The sequence below is a fragment of the Pseudophryne corroboree genome, chromosome 3, assembly GCF_028390025.1.
Source record: "Pseudophryne corroboree isolate aPseCor3 chromosome 3, aPseCor3.hap2, whole genome shotgun sequence".
NCBI lineage: Eukaryota > Metazoa > Chordata > Amphibia > Anura > Myobatrachidae > Pseudophryne > Pseudophryne corroboree.
The window spans coordinates 675323044-675342336 of NC_086446.1; positions in this window are offsets into that span (position 1 = coordinate 675323044).

Consider the following 19293-nt stretch of genomic DNA (forward strand, 5'->3'; position numbering starts at 1 on the left):
ATATAACATGTGCAGAGAGAGTTAGATTTGGGTGGGTTATATTGTGTCTGTGCAGGGTAAATACTGGCTGCTTTATTTTTAAACTGCAATTTAGATTTCAGTTTGAATACACCACACCCAAATCTAACTCTCTCTGCAAATGTTATATCTGTCCCCCCTGCAGTGCACATGGGGGGTAATTCCAAATTGATCGCAGCAGGATTTTTGTTAGCAATTGGGCAAAACCATGTGCACTGCAGGGGAGGCAGATATAACATGTGCAGAGAGAGTTAGATTTGGGTGGGGTGTGTTCAATCTGCAATCTAATTTGCAGTGTAAAAATAAAGCAGCCAGTATTTTACCCTGCACAGAAACAACATAGGGGGTAATTCTGAGTTGATCGCAGCAGCAAGTTTGTTAGCAATTGGGCAAAACCATGTGCACTGCAGGGGGGACAGATATAACATTTGCAGAGAGAGTTAGAGTTGGGTGGGTTATTTTGTTTCTGTCCAGGGTAAATACTAACTGCTTTATTTTTACACTGCAATTTAGATTTCAGTTTGAATACACCCCACCCAAATCTAACTCTCTCTGCAAATGTTATATCTGCCCCCCCTGCAGTGCACATGGTTTTGCCCAACTGCTAAAAAATGTCCTGCTGCGATCAACTTGGAATTACCCCCATAACCCACCCAAATCTTACTCTCTCTACACTAGGGATGAGCGGGTTCGGTTCCTCGGAATCCGAACCCGCCCGAACTTCATGTTTTTTTACACGGGGCCGAGCGACTCGGATCTTCCCGCCTTGCTCGGTTAACCCGAGCGCGCCCGAACGTCATCATCCCGCTGTTGGATTCTCGCGAGGCTCGGATTCTATCGCGAGACTCGGATTCTATATAAGGAGCCGCGCGTCGCCGCCATTTTCACACGTGCATTGAGATTCATAGGGAGAGGACGTGGCTGGCGTCCTCTCCGTTTATAGAGAAGAGAGTGAGACAGTAGAGAGAGACACAGTAGTAATTTTGGGGAGCATTAGGAGGAGTACTAGTTACTTGCTGAAGTGATAGATAGAGTGACTGTATATTATCTGACTTGTGGGGGAGACACTGACAGTGGGGAGCAGTTAGAGTCTGAGAGCAGGACTCAGGAGTACATATAACGTACAGTGCACACTTTTGCTGCCAGAGTGCCACACTGCCATTGTGACCACACTGACCACCAGTATAATATATATTGTGATTGTCTGCTTAGGAGTACTACTTGCAAGTTGCTGATAGTGTGACCAGTGACCTGACCACCAGTCACCACCAGTTTAATATATATATATATATATATAATTGTATATAATATATATATAATATTGTATACCACCTACCCGTGGTTTTTTTTTTTTCTTTCTTCTTTATACATACTACTATAGTAGCTTACTGTAGCAGTCTGCGGTGCTGCTGAGCTGACTGTGTCCAGCAGGTCCGTCATCAGTCATTACATAATAAATATATATACCTGTCCGGCTGCAGTACTAGTGATATTATATATATATATATTGATTTCATCTCATTATCATCCAGTCTATATTAGCAGCAGACACAGTACGGTAGTCCACGGCTGTAGCTACCTCTGTGTCGGCAGTCGCTCGTCCATCCATAATTGTATACCACCTACCCGTGGTTTTTTTTCTTTTCTTTCTTCTTTATACATACTACTATAGTAGCTTACTGTAGCAGTCTGCGGTGCTGCTGAGCTGACAGTGTCCAGCAGGTCCGTCATCAGTCATTACATAATAAATATATATACCTGTCCGGCTGCAGTACTAGTGATATTATATATATATATATATATATTGATTTCATCTCCTTATCATCCAGTCTATATTAGCAGCAGACACAGTACGGTAGTCCACGGCTGTAGCTACCTCTGTGTCGGCAGTCGCTCGTCCATCCATAATTGTATACCACCTACCCGTGGTTTTATCTTTTTCTTTCTTCTTTATACATACTACTATAGTAGCTTACTGTAGCAGTCTGCGGTGCTGCTGAGCTGACAGTGTCCAGCAGGTCCGTCATCAGTCATTACATAATAAATATATATACCTGTCCGGCTGCAGTACTAGTGATATTATATATATATATTGATTTCATCTCCTTATCATCCAGTCTATATTAGCAGCAGACACAGTACGGTAGTCCACGGCTGTAGCTACCTCTGTGTCGGCAGTCGCTCGTCCATCCATAATTGTATACCACCTACCCGTGGTTTTTTTTTTTTTCTTTCTTCTTTATACATACTACTATAGTAGCTTACTGTAGCAGTCTGCGGTGCTGCTGAGCTGACAGTGTCCAGCAGGTCCGTCATCAGTCATTACATAATAAATATATCTACCTCTCCGGCTGCAGTACTAGTGATATTATATATATATATATATTGATTTCATCTCATTATCATCCAGTCTATATTAGCAGCAGACACAGTACGGTAGTCCACAGCTGTAGCTACCTCTGTGTTGGCAGTCGCTCATCCATCCATAAGTATACTAGTATCCATCCATCTACATTGTTTACCTGAGGTGCCTTTTAGTTGTGCCTATTAAAATATGGAGAACAAAAATGTTGAGGTTCCAAAATTAGGGAAAGATCAAGATCCACTTCCACCTCGTGCTGAAGCTGCTGCCACTAGTCATGGCCGAGACGATGAAATGCCAGCAACGTCGTCTGCCAAGGCCGATGCCCAATGTCATAGTACAGAGCATGTAAAATCCAAAACACCAAATATCAGTAAAAAAAGGACTCCAAAATCTAAAATAAAATTGTCGGAGGAGAAGCGTAAACTTGCCAATATGCCATTTACCACATGGAGTGGCAAGGAACGGCTGAGGCCCTAGCCTATGTTCATGGCTAGTGGTTCAGCTTCACATGAGGATGGAAGCACTCAGCCTCTCGCTAGAAAACTGAAAAGACTCAAGCTGGCAAAAGCACCGCAAAGAACTGTGCGTTCTTCGAAATCCCAAATCCACAAGGAGAGTCCAATTGTGTCGGTTGCGATGCCTGACCTTCCCAACACTGGACGTGAAGAGCATGCGCCTTCCACCATTTGCACACCCCCTGCAAGTGCTGGAAGGAGCACCCGCAGTCCAGTTCCTGATAGTCAGATTGAAGATGTCAGTGTTGAAGTACACCAGGATGAGGAGGATATGGGTGTTGCTGGCGCTGGGGAGGAAATTGACAAGGAGGATTCTGATGGTGAGGTGGTTTGTTTAAGTCAGGCACCCGGGGAGACACCTGTTGTCCGTGGGAGGAATAGGGCCGTTGACATGCCTGGTGAAAATACCAAAAAAATCAGCTCTTCGGTGTGGAAGTATTTCACCAGAAATGCGGACAACATTTGTCAAGCCGTGTGTTGCCTTTGTCAAGCTGTAATAAGTAGGGGTAAGGACGTTAACCACCTCGGAACATCCTCCCTTATACGTCACCTGCAGCGCATTCATAATAAGTCAGTGACAAGTTCAAAAACTTTGGGCGACAGCGGAAGCAGTCCACTGACCAGTAAATCCCTTCCTCTTGTAACCAAGCTCACGTAAACCACCCCACCAACTCCCTCAGTGTCAATTTCCTCCTTCCCCAGGAATGCCAATAGTCCTGCATGCCATGTCACTGGCAATTCTGACGAGTCCTCTCCTGCCTGGGATTCCTCCAAAGCATCCTTGCGTGTAACGCCTACTGCTGCTGGCGCTGCTGTTGTTGCTGCTGGGAGTCGATGGTCATCCCAGAGGGGAAGTCGTAAGCCCACTTTTACTACTTCCACCAAGCAATTGACTGTCCAACAGTCCTTTGCGAGGAAGATGAAATATCACAGCAGTCATCCTGTTGCAAAGCGGATAACTGAGGCCTTGACAACTATGTTGGTGTTAGACGTGCGTCCGGTATCCGCCGTTAGTTCACAGGGAACTAGACAATTTATTGAGGCAGTGTGCCCCCGTTACCAAATACCATCTAGGTTCCACTTCTCTAGGCAGGCGATACCGAGAATGTACACGGACGTCAGAAAAAGACTCACCGGTGTCCTAAAAAATGCAGTTGTACCCAATGTCCACTTAACCACGGACATGTGGACAAGTGGAGCAGGGCAGGGTCAGGACTATATGACTGTGACAGCCCACTGGGTAGATGTATGGACTCCCGCCGCAAGAACAGCAGCGGCGGCACCAGTAGCAGCATCTCGCAAACGCCAACTCTTTCCTAGGCAGGCTACGCTTTGTATCACCGGTTTCCAGAATACGCACACAGCTGAAAACCTCTTACGGCAACTGAGGAAGATCATCGCGGAATGGCTTACCCCAATTGGACTCTCCTGTGGATTTGTGGCATCGGACAACGCCAGCAATATTGTGTGTGCATTAAATATGGGCAAATTCCAGCACGTCCCATGTTTTGCACATACCTTGAATTTGGTGGTGCAGAATTTTTTAAAAAACGACAGGGGCGTGCAAGAGATGCTGTCGGTGGCCAGAAGAATTGCGGGACACTTTCGGCGTACAGGCACCACGTACAGAAGACTGGAGCACCACCAAAAACGCCTGAACCTGCCCTGCCATCATCTGAAGCAAGAAGTGGTAACGAGGTGGAATTCAACCCTCTATATGCTTCAGAGGTTGGAGGAGCAGCAAAAGGCCATTCAAGCCTATACAATTGAGCACAATATAGGAGGTGGAATGTACCTGTCTCAAGCGCAGTGGAGAATGATTTCAACGTTGTGCAAGGTTCTGCAACCTTTTGAACTTGCCACACGTGAAGTCAGTTCAGACACTGCCAGCCTGAGTCAGGTCATTCCCCTCATCAGGCTTTTGCAGAAGAAGCTGGAGGCATTGAAGGAGGAGCTAAAAGGGAGCGATTCCGCTAGGCATGTGGGACTTGTGGATGGAGCCCTTAATTCGCTTAACAAGGATTCACGGGTGGTCAATCTGTTGAAATCAGAGCACTACATTTTGGCCACCGTGCTCGATCCTAGATTTAAAACCTACCTTGGATCTCTCTTTCCGGCAGACACAAGTCTGCTGGGGTTCAAAGACCTGCTGGTGACAAAATTGTCAAGTCAAGCGGAACGCGACCTGTCAACATCTCCTCCTTCACATTCTCCCGCAACTGGGGGTGCGAGGAAAAGGCTCAGAATTCCGAGCCCACCCGCTGGCGGTGATGCAGGGCAGTCTGGAGCGACTGCTGATGCTGACATCTGGTCCGGACTGAAGGACCTGACAACGATTACGGACATGTCGTCTACTGTCACTGCATATGATTCTCTCACCATTGAAAGAATGGTGGAGGATTATATGAGTGACCGCATCCAAGTAGGCACGTCAGACAGTCCGTACTTATACTGGCAGGAAAAAGAGGCAATTTGGAGGCCCTTGCACAAACTGGCTTTATTCTACCTAAGTTGCCCTCCCACAAGTGTGTACTCCGAAAGAGTGTTTAGTGCCGCCGCTCACCTTGTCAGCAATCTGCGTACGAGGTTACTTCCAGAAAATGTGGAGAAGATGATGTTCATTAAAATGAATTATAATCAATTCCTCCGTGGAGACATTGACCAGCAGCAATTGCCTCCACAAAGTACACAGGGAGCTGAGATGGTGGATTCCAGTGGGGACGAATTGATAATCTGTGAGGAGCGGGATGTACACGGTGATATATCGGAGGATGATGATGAGGTGGACATCTTGCCTCTGTAGAGCCAGTTTGTGCAAGGAGAGATTAATTGCTTCTTTTTCGGTGGGGGTCCAAACCAACCCGTCATTTCAGTCACAGTCGTGTGGCAGACCCTGTCACTGAAATGATGGGTTGGTTAAAGTGTGCATGTCCTGTTTATACAACATAAGGGTGGGTGGGAGGGCCCAAGGACAATTCCATCTTGCACCTCTTTTTTCTTTCATTTTTATTTGCGTCATGTGCTGTTTGGGGAGTGTTTTTTGGAAGGGCCATCCTGCGTGACACTGCAGTGCCACTCCTAGATGGGCCAGGTGTTTGTGTCGGCCACTAGGGTCGCTTAGCTTACTCACACAGCTACCTCATTGCGCCTCTTTTTTTCTTCTTTGCGTCATGTGCTGTTTGGGGAGTGTTTTTTGGAAGGGCCATCCTGCGTGACACTGCAGTGCCACTCCTAGATGGGCCAGGTGTTTGTGTCGGCCACTAGGGTCGCTTAGCTTACTCACACAGCTACCTCATTGCGCCTCTTTTTTTCTTCTTTGCGTCATGTGCTGTTTGGGGAGTGTTTTTTGGAAGGGCCATCCTGCGTGACACTGCAGTGCCACTCCTAGATGGGCCAGGTGTTTGTGTCGGCCACTAGGGTCGCTTATCTTACTCACACAGCTACCTCATTGCGCCTCTTTTTTTCTTCTTTGCGTCATGTGCTGTTTGGGGAGTGTTTTTTGGAAGGGCCATCCTGCGTGACACTGCAGTGCCACTCCTAGATGGGCCAGGTGTTTGTGTCGGCCACTAGGGTCGCTTAGCTTACTCACACAGCTACCTCATTGCGCCTCTTTTTTTCTTCTTTGCGTCATGTGCTGTTTGGGGAGTGTTTTTTGGAAGGGCCATCCTGCGTGACACTGCAGTGCCACTTCTAGATGGGCCAGGTGTTTGTGTCGGCCACTAGGGTCGCTTAGCTTAGTCATCCAGCGACCTCGGTGCAAATTTTAGGACTAAAAATAATATTGTGAGGTGTGAGGTATTCAGAATAGACTGAAAATGAGTGGAAATTATGGTTTTTGAGGTTAATAATACTTTGGGATCAAAATGACCCCCAAATTCTATGATTTAAGCTGTTTTTTAGGGTTTTTTGAAAAAAACACCCGAATCCAAAACACACCCGAATCCGACAAAAAAAATTCGGTGAGGTTTTGCCAAAACGCGGTCGAACCCAAAACACGGCCGCGGAACCGAACCCAAAACACAAAACCCGAAAAATTTCAAGTGCACATCCCTACTCTACACATGTTATATCTGCCTCCCCTGCATTGCACATGGTTTTGCCCAATTGCTATCAAAAATCCTGCTGCGATCAACTTGGAATTACCCCCATGGTTTGCCCAATTGCTAACAAACTTGCTGCTGCGATCAACTCAGAATTAGGCCCAATATGTATTATGGTAAACGTCCAAAAACTGCAGTTTTCTGAGGTTTTACCACTTTTTTTATCCCGATACATCCCGCCCTGCGTGTACTGTTTTTAGGTGAAACTTACACCCATTTTCCATCACACTTTGCGGCAGCCACTAAGACTTAACTAATAAATGTTACATACAGCAAGCAACTGCACTGAGTAGTTAGTTAAAATTGTTTTATTTGTAAATAGAATAAATACTAAATAGGCTTTGTGATAACGTGGTTCCTCTTCAGATTTTTGGACACTGTAATTGGCTGCGTGCTCGTATATCTGCAGCTGCATGAATGTTCTGGGAATTCTAATTGGCTAAGGATTCTTGGAACTGTAGTTGTATAAGGATTCCATAAGAATTAGCACAACAAAAAGCTGTTGGAATAATCTGAGTCCAATTTTGGAAAAGGCATCAAAAAACCCAACAGTAGCCTAAGCCTGAAATGGCCTCTTAGCCTGTGATACAAGGAAAACACAAATGTGTACTTTATTTTTGTCAAATTCACAAAATATGTCACAGTAATGCAGATTTGTCTAGCTCTATGCACCTGGTGCTTGCCCAGTGTGAAATTTAGCACATACCTGGGCCAAAATTTACTAAGAATTCGAGTTTGTCCGATTTGTGTTTTTTTTTCTAAGTCCCAATCCGGGAATTCACTAAGCACCAATCTCGGCAGTGTTTGGACTATTCGTAATGATTTGATTAGCAAAGTTCAGAAATACGAATGAATAGACCATCGGTCAAAAACGACTATTATTTCATACAATACGGGCATTCAGTATTCATTCGTATTTGAGTGTTAGTCTCTGAGTGCTCAAGTGCGGGTCTGTTTTTTTTCGATTCGTTAAAAAAAGCAGCAAAAAAATAGACCTGCTTTTTCCAGTCGAGTTTGGATAACCATGCACGGATCAGTGAGATCTGTGCATGGTTATCTATGGGAAAGGGTCTGTTTAGTGTTAAAACTTTAAAAAAAAATTGCGTGGGGTCCCCCCTCCTAAGCATAACCAGCCTCGGGCTCTTTGAGCCGGTCCTGGTTGTCAAAATAGGGGGGGGGGGAAATGACAGGGGTTCCCCCATATTTCATCAACCAGCACCGGGCTCTGCGCCTGGTCCTGGTTCCAAAAATACGAGGGACAAAAAGCGTAGGGGTCCCCCGTATTTTTGAAACCAGCACCGGGCTCCACTAGCCAGGTACATAATGCCACAGCCGGGGGATACATTTATACTAGTCCCTGCGGCCCTGGCATTACATACCCAACTAGTCACCCCTGGCCGGGGTACCCTGGAGGAGTGGGGACCCCTTAAATCAAGGGGTCGTCCCCCCTCCAGCCACCCAAGGGCCAGGGGTGAAGCCCGAGGCTGTCCCCCCCATCCAAGGGCGTCGGATGGGGGGCTGATAGCCATGTGTAAAAAATGTGAATATTGTTTTTTAGTAGCAGTACTACAAGTCCCAGCAAGCCTCCCCCGCAAGCTGGTACTTGGAGAACCACAAGTACCAGCATGCGGTTGAAAACCTGGCCCGCTGGTACCTGTAGTACTACTACTAAAAAAATACCCCAAAAAATACAGGACACACACACCATGAAAGTATAAGTTTATTACATACATGCACACCTCCAAACATACATACATACTTACCTATGTTCCCACGAGGCTCGGTCCTCTTCTCCATGTAGAATCCTTGGGGACCTGTGAAAAAAATTATACTCACATAATCCAGTGTAGATTGTGTCCAAAGTATAATCCACGTACTTGGCAAAACAAAAAAAACGGAAACCCGACCACACACTGAAAGGGGTCCCATGTTTACACATGGGACCCCTTTCCCCGACTGCCAGGACCCGCCCTGACTCCTGTCAAAGAGGGTCCCTTCAGCCAATCAGGGAGCGCCACATCGTGGCACTCTCCTGATTGGCTGTGTGCTCCTGTAGTGTCTGTGAGGCAGCACACGGCACAGATACAATGTAACGCATATGCGCTCCATTGTAGCCAATGGTGGGAACTTTGCGGTCAGCGGTGAGGTTACTTTCGGTCAACCGCTGACCGCAAAGTTCCCACCATTGGCTACAATGGAGCGCATAGGCGCTACATTGTATCTGTGCCGTGTGCTGCCTCACAGACACTACAGGAGCACACAGCCAATCAGGAGAGTGCCACGACGTGGCGCTCCCTGATTGGCTGAAGGGACCCTCTTTGACAGGAGTCAGGGGGGGTCCTGGCAGTCGGGGAAAGGGGTCCCATGTGTAAACATGGGACCCCTTTCAGTGTGTGGTCGGGTTTCCGTTTTTTTGTTTTGCCAAGTACGTGGATTATACTTTGGACACAATCTACACTGGATTATGTGAGTATAATTTTTTTCACAGGTCCCCCAAGGATTCTACATGGAGAAGAGGACCGAGCCTCGTGGGAACATAGGTAAGTATGTATGTATGGAGGTGTGCATGTATGTAATAAACTTATACTTTCACGGTGTGTGTGTCCTGTATTTTTGGGGGTATTTTTTTAGTAGTAGTACTACAGGTACCAGCGGGCCAGGTTTTCAACCGTATGCTGGAACTTGTGGTTCTCCAAGCACCAGCTTGCGGGGGAGGCTTGCTGGGACTTGTAGTACTGCTACTAAAAACAATATTCAAATTTTTTACACATGGCTATCAGCCCCCCATCCGCCACCCTTGGATGGGGGGGGACAGCCTCGGGCTTCACCCCTGGCCCTTGGGTGGCTGGAGGGGGGTGACCCCTTGATTTAAGAGGTCCCCACTCCTCCAGAGTACCCCGGCCAGGGGTGACTAGTTGTGTATGTAATTCTAGGGCCGCAGGGACCAGTATAAAAGTGTCCCCCGGCTGTGGCATTATGTACCTGGCTAGTGGAGCCCGGTGCTGGTTTCAAATATACGGGGGACCCCTACGCTTTTTGTCCCCCGTATTTTTGGAACCAGGACCAGGCGCAGAGCCCGGTGCTGGTTGATGAAATATGGGGGAACCCCTGTCATTTTTTTCCCATATTTTGACAACCAGGACCGGCTCAAAGAGCCCGAGGCTGGTTGTGCTTAGGAGGGGGGACCCCACGCTATTTTTTTCTGATTTTTAACGACTTTAAACACCTTTTTAAGTTACACAATGAAGCCCTGCACGGATCTCACAGGTCCGGCCGGGATTAATTGTGTTTTGTCAGGCAGTGTTTTACTCATCACTCCCGTAAAACACTGCCTAACATTACGAATCACATCGACATCGGAAAAAACGAATTGGAAAAAGTCGGCAGCTTAGTGAATGATCGTATCAGGATTCAAAAAGTTGCAGTAAAATGCACCCGATACCATTCGAGTTCAAACACCCTTCAAAGCGGCAAAAACACGAATCTTTGTAAATATACCCCCTGTAATCCATGTCTGATTTATTCCAGTTCTGCTAGGGTTGTTCTCTCTAATACCATGTCCTGTCAGAACTAGGATAGTTACCATGGGGGTCATTCCGAGTTGTTCGCTCGGTAAAAATCTTCGCATCGCAGCGATTTTCCGCTTAATGCGCATGCGCAATGTCCGCACTGCGACTGCGCCAAGTAAATTTGCTATGCACTTAGGAATTTTACTCACGGCTTTTTCTTCGTTCTGGCGATCGTAATGTGATTGACAGGAAATGGGTGTTACTGGGCGGAAACAGGCTGTTTTATGGGCGTGTGGGGAAAAACGCTACCGTTTCTGGAAAAAACGCAGGAGTGGCCGGAGAAACGGGGGAGTGTCTGGGCGAACGCTGGGTGTGTTTGTGACGTCAAACCAGGAACGACAAGCACTGAAATGATCGCAGATGCCGAGTAAGTCTGGAGCTACTCAGAAACTGCTACGAGGTGTGTAATCGCAATATTGCGAATACATCGTTCGCAATTTTAAGATGCTAAGATTCACTCCCAGTAGGCGGCGGCTTAGCATGAGCAAATCTGCTAAAATCCGCTTGCGAGCGAACAACTCGGAATGACCCCCCATATACAGGGACAGTGCATGGATGTGAGATTTGCAGCAAGTGACATGTTTGTATATTAACAGCTGTAGCAACAGTCATTTTTTAACTATGTGTGTGAACTTACAGACAGAATTTATTGTGTGTCTGCTCTAGCAGTTGGGCAAAACCATGTGCACTGCAGAGGGAGCAGATATAACATGTGCAGAGAGAGTTAGATTTGGGTGTGGTGTGTTCAATCTGCAATCTAAATTGCAGTGTAAAAATAAAGCAGCCATTTTTAACCTGCACAGAAACAAAATAATCCACCCAAATCTAACTCTCTCTGCACATGTTATATCTGCTCCCCCTGCAGTGCACATGGTTTTGCCCAACTGCTAAAAAATTTCCTGCTGCGATCAACTTGGAATTACCCCCTATCTTCCTCTGTAATAGTGTTTTTGTTGTATCTTAACAGCCTTGAGCAGATATTTGTTTGCAATGAAGTTTCCACAATTGGTGCCACTGGAATTTTAGCAACAGGGCCTCTCCTCCCGCCATGCAATGCCAATGCCATACAGTGTTTCCAACCAGAGGTGTCACCAGAACATTTCAGAAATGTATTTGTTAATTTTTTTACTTAGATTTTTACTTAGATGAGTAATTGTTAAAACATGCCAAAGCCTAACATTACATTTGAGGCTTCCCCTCATTATATCACACACTACTGTATGTTATGCCGTGCCAGCTCTAGTCAGTACACTGTTGTCTATATAACTTCTATAAGTTGCACCTCTTATACAGTGGGTCCAGATTACCTTTTCTTACAGTTGTTTGTGATTGTCCCAGTCTTCTAGTTTGGTACTACAGACCGTATTTGTGTATGGGCTTTGGATGGAGTACTTATTTTGAATTAAAGGTTCAAACCCCTATAAAAATTAGATGATTCTTTAATATAAATCACCAATGTAAAGTAGAGATGTGCGGTTGGCACTTTTCGTGTTTTGGTTTTGGTTCTAATTCCACTTTAGTGTTTTGGTTTTGGCTTGGTTTTGCCAAAACCACCCTATCGTCTTTTGATTTTGGTTTTGGATCTGGATGATTTTTGGGGGGAAAAACATAAAAACGGGTAAAATCACAGAATTTGGGGGTTAATTTTGATCCTACGGTATTATTAACCTCAATAACATTCATTTCCACTCATTTCCAGTCTATTCTGAACACCTCACACCTCACAATATGGTTTTTAGGCCAAAAGGTTGCACCAAGGTTGATGGATGACTAAGCTAAGCAACACAAGTGGACAAAACAAACACCCGGCGCATCTAGGAGTGGCACTTCAGTGTCAGACAGGAGGGCAGATATAAAAAAAAGGCCCCAAACAGCACCTCATGCAAAGATGTAGAAGAGGTGCAATGAAATAGCTGTATGACTATATGACTAAGCCAAGCGACACAAACAATTTGCCCATCTAGGAGCGGCACTGCAGTGGCAGACAGGAGGGCAGATATAAAAAAAAGGCCCCAAACAGCACCTCATGCAAAGATATAGAAGAGGTGTAATGAGGTAGCTGTATGACTAAGCCAAGCGACACAAACAATTGGCCCATCTAGGAATGGCACTGCAGTGACAGACATGATGGCACTTTTCAAAAACTAGGCCCCAAGCAGCACCTCATGCAAAGATATAGAAGAGGAGCAATGAGGTAGCTGTATGACTAAGCCAAGCGACACAAACAATTGGCCCATCTAGGATTGGCACTGCAGTAGCAGACAGGATGGCACTTTTCTAAAACTAGGCCCCAAACAGCACCTCATGCAAAGATGTAGCTGTATGACTAAGCCAAGTGACACAAACAATTCCCACTGGCAGTATACAGCAACATCACTCATATTATATGGCAATATCACTGGAATTATATGGCAGTACCACTGGACATATACGGAAGTGTCAGACAGGATGGCACTTTAAAAAAAATAGTCCCCAAACAGCACATGATGCAAAGAAGAGAAAGAGGTGCAAGATGGAATTATCCTTGGGCCCTCCCACACACCCTTATGTTGTATAAACAGGACATGCACATGTTAACAAACCAATCATTTCAGCGACAGGGTCTGCCACACGACTGTGGCTGAAATGACTGGTTTGTTTGGGCCCCCACCAAAAAAGAAGCAATCAATCTCTCCTTGCACAAACTGGCTCTACAGAGGCAAGATGTCCACCTCCTCCTCATCCTCATATTCCTCACCCCTTTCACTATGTACATCCCCCTCCTTCTCACAGAGTATTAATTCGTCCCCACTGGAATCCACCATCACAGGTCCCTGTGTACTTTCCGGAGACAATTGCTGGCCAAGGTCTTCCTGGAGGAATTTATAATTCATTTTGATGAACATCATCTTCTCCACATTTTGTGGAAGTAACCTCCTACGCCGATCGCTGACAAGGTTACCGGCTGCACTAAACACTCTTTCGGAGTACACACTGGAGGGGGGACAACTTAGGTAAAATAAAGCCAGTTTGTGCAAGGGCACCCAAATTGCCTCTTTTTCCTGCCAGTATACATACGGACTGCTTGACATGCCTGCTTGGATAATGTCACTCATATAATCCCCACCATTCTTTCAATGGTGACAGAATCACATGCAGTGACAGTAGACATGTCAGTAATCATTGGCAGGTCCTTCAGTCCGGACCAGATGTCAGTTTCGCTCCTGACTGCCCTGCATCACCGCCAGCGGGTGGGCTAGGAATTCTTATCCTTGTCCTTTGAGCCCCAGTGGTGGGAGAAATTGAAGGAGGAGCTGTTGATGGGTCACATTCCGCTTGAGTTGACAATTTACTCACCAGCAGGTCTCTGCACCTATGCAAACTTGTGTCTGCCGGAAAGAGAGATACAATGTAGGCTTTAAACCTAGGATTGAGCACGGTGGCCAAAATGTAGTGCTCTGATTTCAACAGATTGACCACCCTTGAATCCTGGCAAAGCGAATGAAAGGCTCCATCCACAAGGCCCAAATACTTAGCGGAATCACTCTGTCTTAGCTCCTCCTTTAATTTCTCCAGCTGCTTCTTCAAAAGCCTGATGAGGGGAATGACCTGACTCAAGCTGGCAGTGTCTGAACTGACTTCACGTGTAGCAAGTTCAAAGGGTTGGAGAACCTTGCACAAGACGGAAATCATTCTCCACTGCGCTTGAGTCAGGTGCATTCCCCCTCCTTTGCCTATATTGTAGGTGGGTGTATAGGCTTTAATGGCCTTTTGCTACTACTCCATCCTCTGAAGCATATAGAGCACAGGTTCTCAAACTCGGTCCTCAGGACCCCACACAGTGCATGTTTTGTAGGTTTCCTCACAGAATCACAAGTTAAATAATTAGCTCCACCTGTAGACCTTTTAAAATGTGTCAGTGAGTAATTAATACACCTGTGTACTTGCTGGGTTACCTGCAAAACATGCACTGTGTGGGGTCCTGAGGACCGAGTTTGAGAACCCCTGATATAGAGTGTTGAATTCCACCTCTTGCTTCAGTTGATGGCAGGGCAGGTTTAGGAGTGTTTGCTGGTGCTCCAGTCTTCGGCACGCAGTGGCAGAATGTCGAAAGTGGCCCGCAATTTTTCGGGCCACCGACAGCATCTCCTGTACACCCCTGTAATTTTTCAAAAAATTCTGCACCACCAAATTAGTTGTATGTGCAAAACATGGGACGTGCTGGAATTTGCCCAGTTGTAATGCACGCACAATATTGGTGGCATTGTCCGATATCACAAATCCCCAAGAGAGTCTAAGTGGGTAAGCCAATGCGCGATGATGTCCCTCAGTTTCCGTAAGAGGTTGTCAGCGGTGTGCCTCATACAGAAAGCGGTGATACACAGCATATCCTGCCTAGAAACGAGTTTGTATTTGTGAGATGGTGCTACTGGTGCCGCTGCTGCTGTTGTTGAGGCAATACATCTACCCAGTGGACTGTCACAGTCGTATAGTCCTTAGTCTGCCCTGTTCCACTTGTCCACATGTCCGTGGTTAAGTGGACACTGGATACAACCGCATTTTTTAGGACACTGGTGACACTTTTTGTGATGTTTCTGTACATTCTCGGTATCGCCTGCCTAGTGAAGTGGAATCTAGATGGGATTTGGTACCGGGGACACAATACCTCCATCAATTGTCTAAATCCCACTGCACTAATGGCGGATACCGGAGCATGTGTAACACCAATATAAGTATCAAGGCCTCAGTTATCCGCTTTGCAACAGGATGACTGCTGTCATATTTCATCTTCCTCACAAAGGACTGTTGGACAGTCAATTGCTTAGTTGAAGTGGTACAAGTGGTCTTCCGACTTCCCCTCTGGGATGACGATCGACTCCCAGCAGTAACAACAGCAGCGGCGGCAGCAACAGCAGCAGTAGGTATACCACTCAAGGATCCTCCAGAGGAATCCCGGTTAGGAGAGGACTCGTCAGTCTTGCCAGGGACATGGCCTGCAGGACTACAGAAGTTCATGGCTGAGGCGGAAGTTGACGTTGAGGGAATTGGTGGTGTGGCTTGCTTGGGTTCAACAGGAAGGAGGGATTGAGGTGTCAGTGGACTGCTTACGCTCTTACCCAAAGTTTCACAGCTTGACACTGACTTCTGATAAATGCGCTGCAGGTGACGTATAAGGGAGGATGTTCCTAGGTGGTTAACATCCTTACCCCTACTTATTACAGATTGACAGAGGCAGTGCCGTAATTAGGTGTGTGCAGAAGGGGCATTGCCCACAGCGCACACCTAGTTAGAGCGCATATTCCCCCTGCACTCCCACTGCCCGTCCCTGTCTACTGCGCTCCCGCGATCCGCCCCCTCTCTTGGTCCCTGTGTACTGTGTTGCAGGTGACATTTTGTTGCCGCCAAAATCCGGTTATTATGCTCTAAACTGACTATGACAAAATGGCACCTGTTGTCGCAGACACTTCCAGTCCCTTGTATTAGTTATATGGTACCACTAGTGTTCGGTAGCCAGGTAATACCTCCGGCCAATCACCGGCCTTATTTCCCTGCTCAGCTGCCATTGACGTGGACAGAGGAGGCTCAGTGATTGGCGGATGGCTGTAAACAGCTGGGTGATTGGGCGGGCACGGTGTGGAAGTGTCAGTGTGTCTCCGCCACACGGCTTCCGGTGCCCCCCTAATGTCTGCCCTCATCGCAGCGCCGCCGTGCCGGCTGACATGGTCCAGCTGGAGGGGATGGCGGGCTTGAAGGCCTCTCCCAGATATGCAAGACCAGGCAAGTCAGTGTCTCTGTGCAAAGATAGGGGCACCATGCATGTATACTGTATGTGAGGTTACAGCAGAGCTACAAGTGTGTATACTAAGAGGGCTCTGACAGGGCAGGTTTTCAGGATTTCCATGCTTGAGCACAGGTGAATCCGGGAGAGCCACCAGTGATTAGGGAGTCTGCCGTATGTATGACTCAACGATGGATATCCTTAAAACCTGGACTGTTCGGTTCACTCGAGGACCAGCTTGGTAAGCACTGACTCTATGGCATGCATATGGTCATAGTGGAGCGACAGGTGTCTCCGCCGGTGGGGATCCATCGCACAGTGCTACGCCACGAAACATGGGATGAATTTGGTCATGGCAGAGCTACAAGCGCATGCTGTAAGAGCACAGCCAGGCCAACAGCGTATGCCTGAGTCCTGCAACACACCCTAACAGTCCAGGTTTTAAGGATGCACCTGCGTGAGTGCAGAGGATCAGTAAATCGGAATGATTGAGGTACTCGTTACGGCACCTACTGTATGCTCGGGCATGGATATCCTTAAAACATGGACTGTTATTATTAACAACAGTTTCTTATATAGTGCAGCAAATTCTGTTGCGCTGTACAATTGGAAACTACAGAACAAAACTGTAATAACCCATCCTAACCTTCTGTTACATGCTCACTTCTACCCCTTCTGTGTCCTTGTCTATCTGCCCCTCGCCTTCAGAATGTATGCTCTCACGAGCAGGGCCCTCTCCCCTCATGTGATTTTCCCTCTCTAAAGCCGGGTACACACCGGAGCGATGTCGGAACGGTATGCCGTTTCGTAATGACTTATTGCCTGCATCGCTCAGTGTGTACGCATGATTGTGTGCTCCCGCTAGCGACTGTCGCTGGTCGTCCGTGCTGCACGTCGAACCTAGCAATATCGCTATCGGCCTTGTTTATGCTAATGAAGGACAGAACATGAGCGTTCCGTCCTTCATTAACATCGCTGCAGTGTGTATGGGCATTCTCTGCTGGCGGGCATCGTTGCAATGTCTTAACGAATGCCTGTCACCAAAGTGTGTACCCACCCTTAGGCTATTTCCTACTTCATGCTCCGTTCAACGGCACCTTACCCTCAGTTTCTGCCCTCTTGATGATTATTTCAGTGTCCTGTTCCTTGATGCAACATTGTTATATACCCTGTACTTGTCCTACATTGTTCTTGTACTGTAAGTCGTGTTTTGCTCATTAACATACTGAGTTAGGTGCTGTGGAACCCTTCTGGCACCATATTGATAAACAATAATAATAACAAACAATCAGAGGTAGGAAGACTGTTGAAGTGTTTTGAGGGCTGAGTGTGTAAAACACTGGTGTGTAGGATGAAACTGGCCATAGGAGTGCTACAAAAGTGTGTGCAGTAAGGATGTGCTGTACTATAGGAGCCCTGCCGGACCCCAGCCTATAGGATGAAGCCATTCGAGTTACAGATGTGTGTACTGGGAATACAAATATCTCCTTACAGAGGCAACACATGGCTTGACACCTGTTGTCTGGATTTGTGGAGAAATAATTCCACACCGAAGAGGTGGCATTTTTGGTAGTTTGCCCAGGCATCAGAATGGGCTTCTTCATCCCACAGACAACAGGTGTCTCCCCCGGTGCCTCATTTAAACAAACCACATCACCATCAGAATCCTCATCATCAACCTCCTCCTCAGCGCCAGCAACACCCATATCCTCATCCTGGTGTACTTCAACAGTGACATCTTCTATTTGAATATCAGGAACTGGACTGTGGGTGCTCCTTCCAGCACTTGCAGGGGGCGAGCAAATGGTGGAAGGAGCCACCTCTTCCCATCCAGTGTTGGGAAGGTCAGGCATCACAACCGCCGACACACTTGAACTCTCCTTGGGGATTTGTGATACCATCTCAGAACACACAGTTCTTTTCTGTGCTTTTTTCAGCTTAACTCTTTAAATTTTTCTTGCTGGAGGATGAGGACTTCCATCATCATGTGAAGCTGAACCACTAGTCATGAACATAGGCTAGGGCTAGGGCCTAATGCCAACGTTGATGGCATTTCATTGTCTATGTCATGACTAGCGGCAGCAGCTTCAGCACTAGGAGGAAGTGGTTCTTGATCTTTCCCTATTTTATCCTCCAAATTTCTGTTCTCCATTATTTTTCTGGAGTTATGTAACACAATATGCGGCACAGCAGCACTGGACATATGGCAGCAGAGGACACCCCTGTGACTGATCACTGGACTGACTGATGCACAGGACACTACCACTGGTCTGATGCAGGACAACATAACAACACTGTAAGGGACTTGTTGTTATTATTATACAGCAGCACTGGACATATGGCAGCAGAGGATACCACTGTGACTGGTCACTGGACTGACTGATGGCTGCTGCACAGGACACTACCACTGGTCTGATGCAGGACAACACAGCTACACTGTAAGGGGCTTATTATTATACAGCAGCACTGGACATATGGCAGCAGAGGATACCACTATAACTGGTCACTGGACTGACTGATGGCTGATGCACAGTATACTACCACTGGTCTGATGCAGGACAACACAGCAACACTGTAAGGGACTTGTTGTTATTATTATTATACAGCAGCACTGGACATACGGCAGCAGAGTATACCACTGTGACTGGTCACTGGACTGACTGATGGCTGATGCACAGGACACTACCACTGGTCTGATGCAGGACAACACAGCAACACGGTAAGGGACTTGTTATTATTATTATACAGCAGCACTGGACATACGGCAGCAGAGTATACCACTGTGACTGGTCACTGGACTGACTGATGGCTGATGCACAGGACACTACCACTGGTCTGATGCAGGACAACACAGCAACACTGTAAGGGACTTGTTGTTGTTGTTATTATTATTATTTATTATTATTATACAGCAGCACTGGACATATGGCAGCAGAGGATACCACTGTGACTGGTCACTGGACTGACT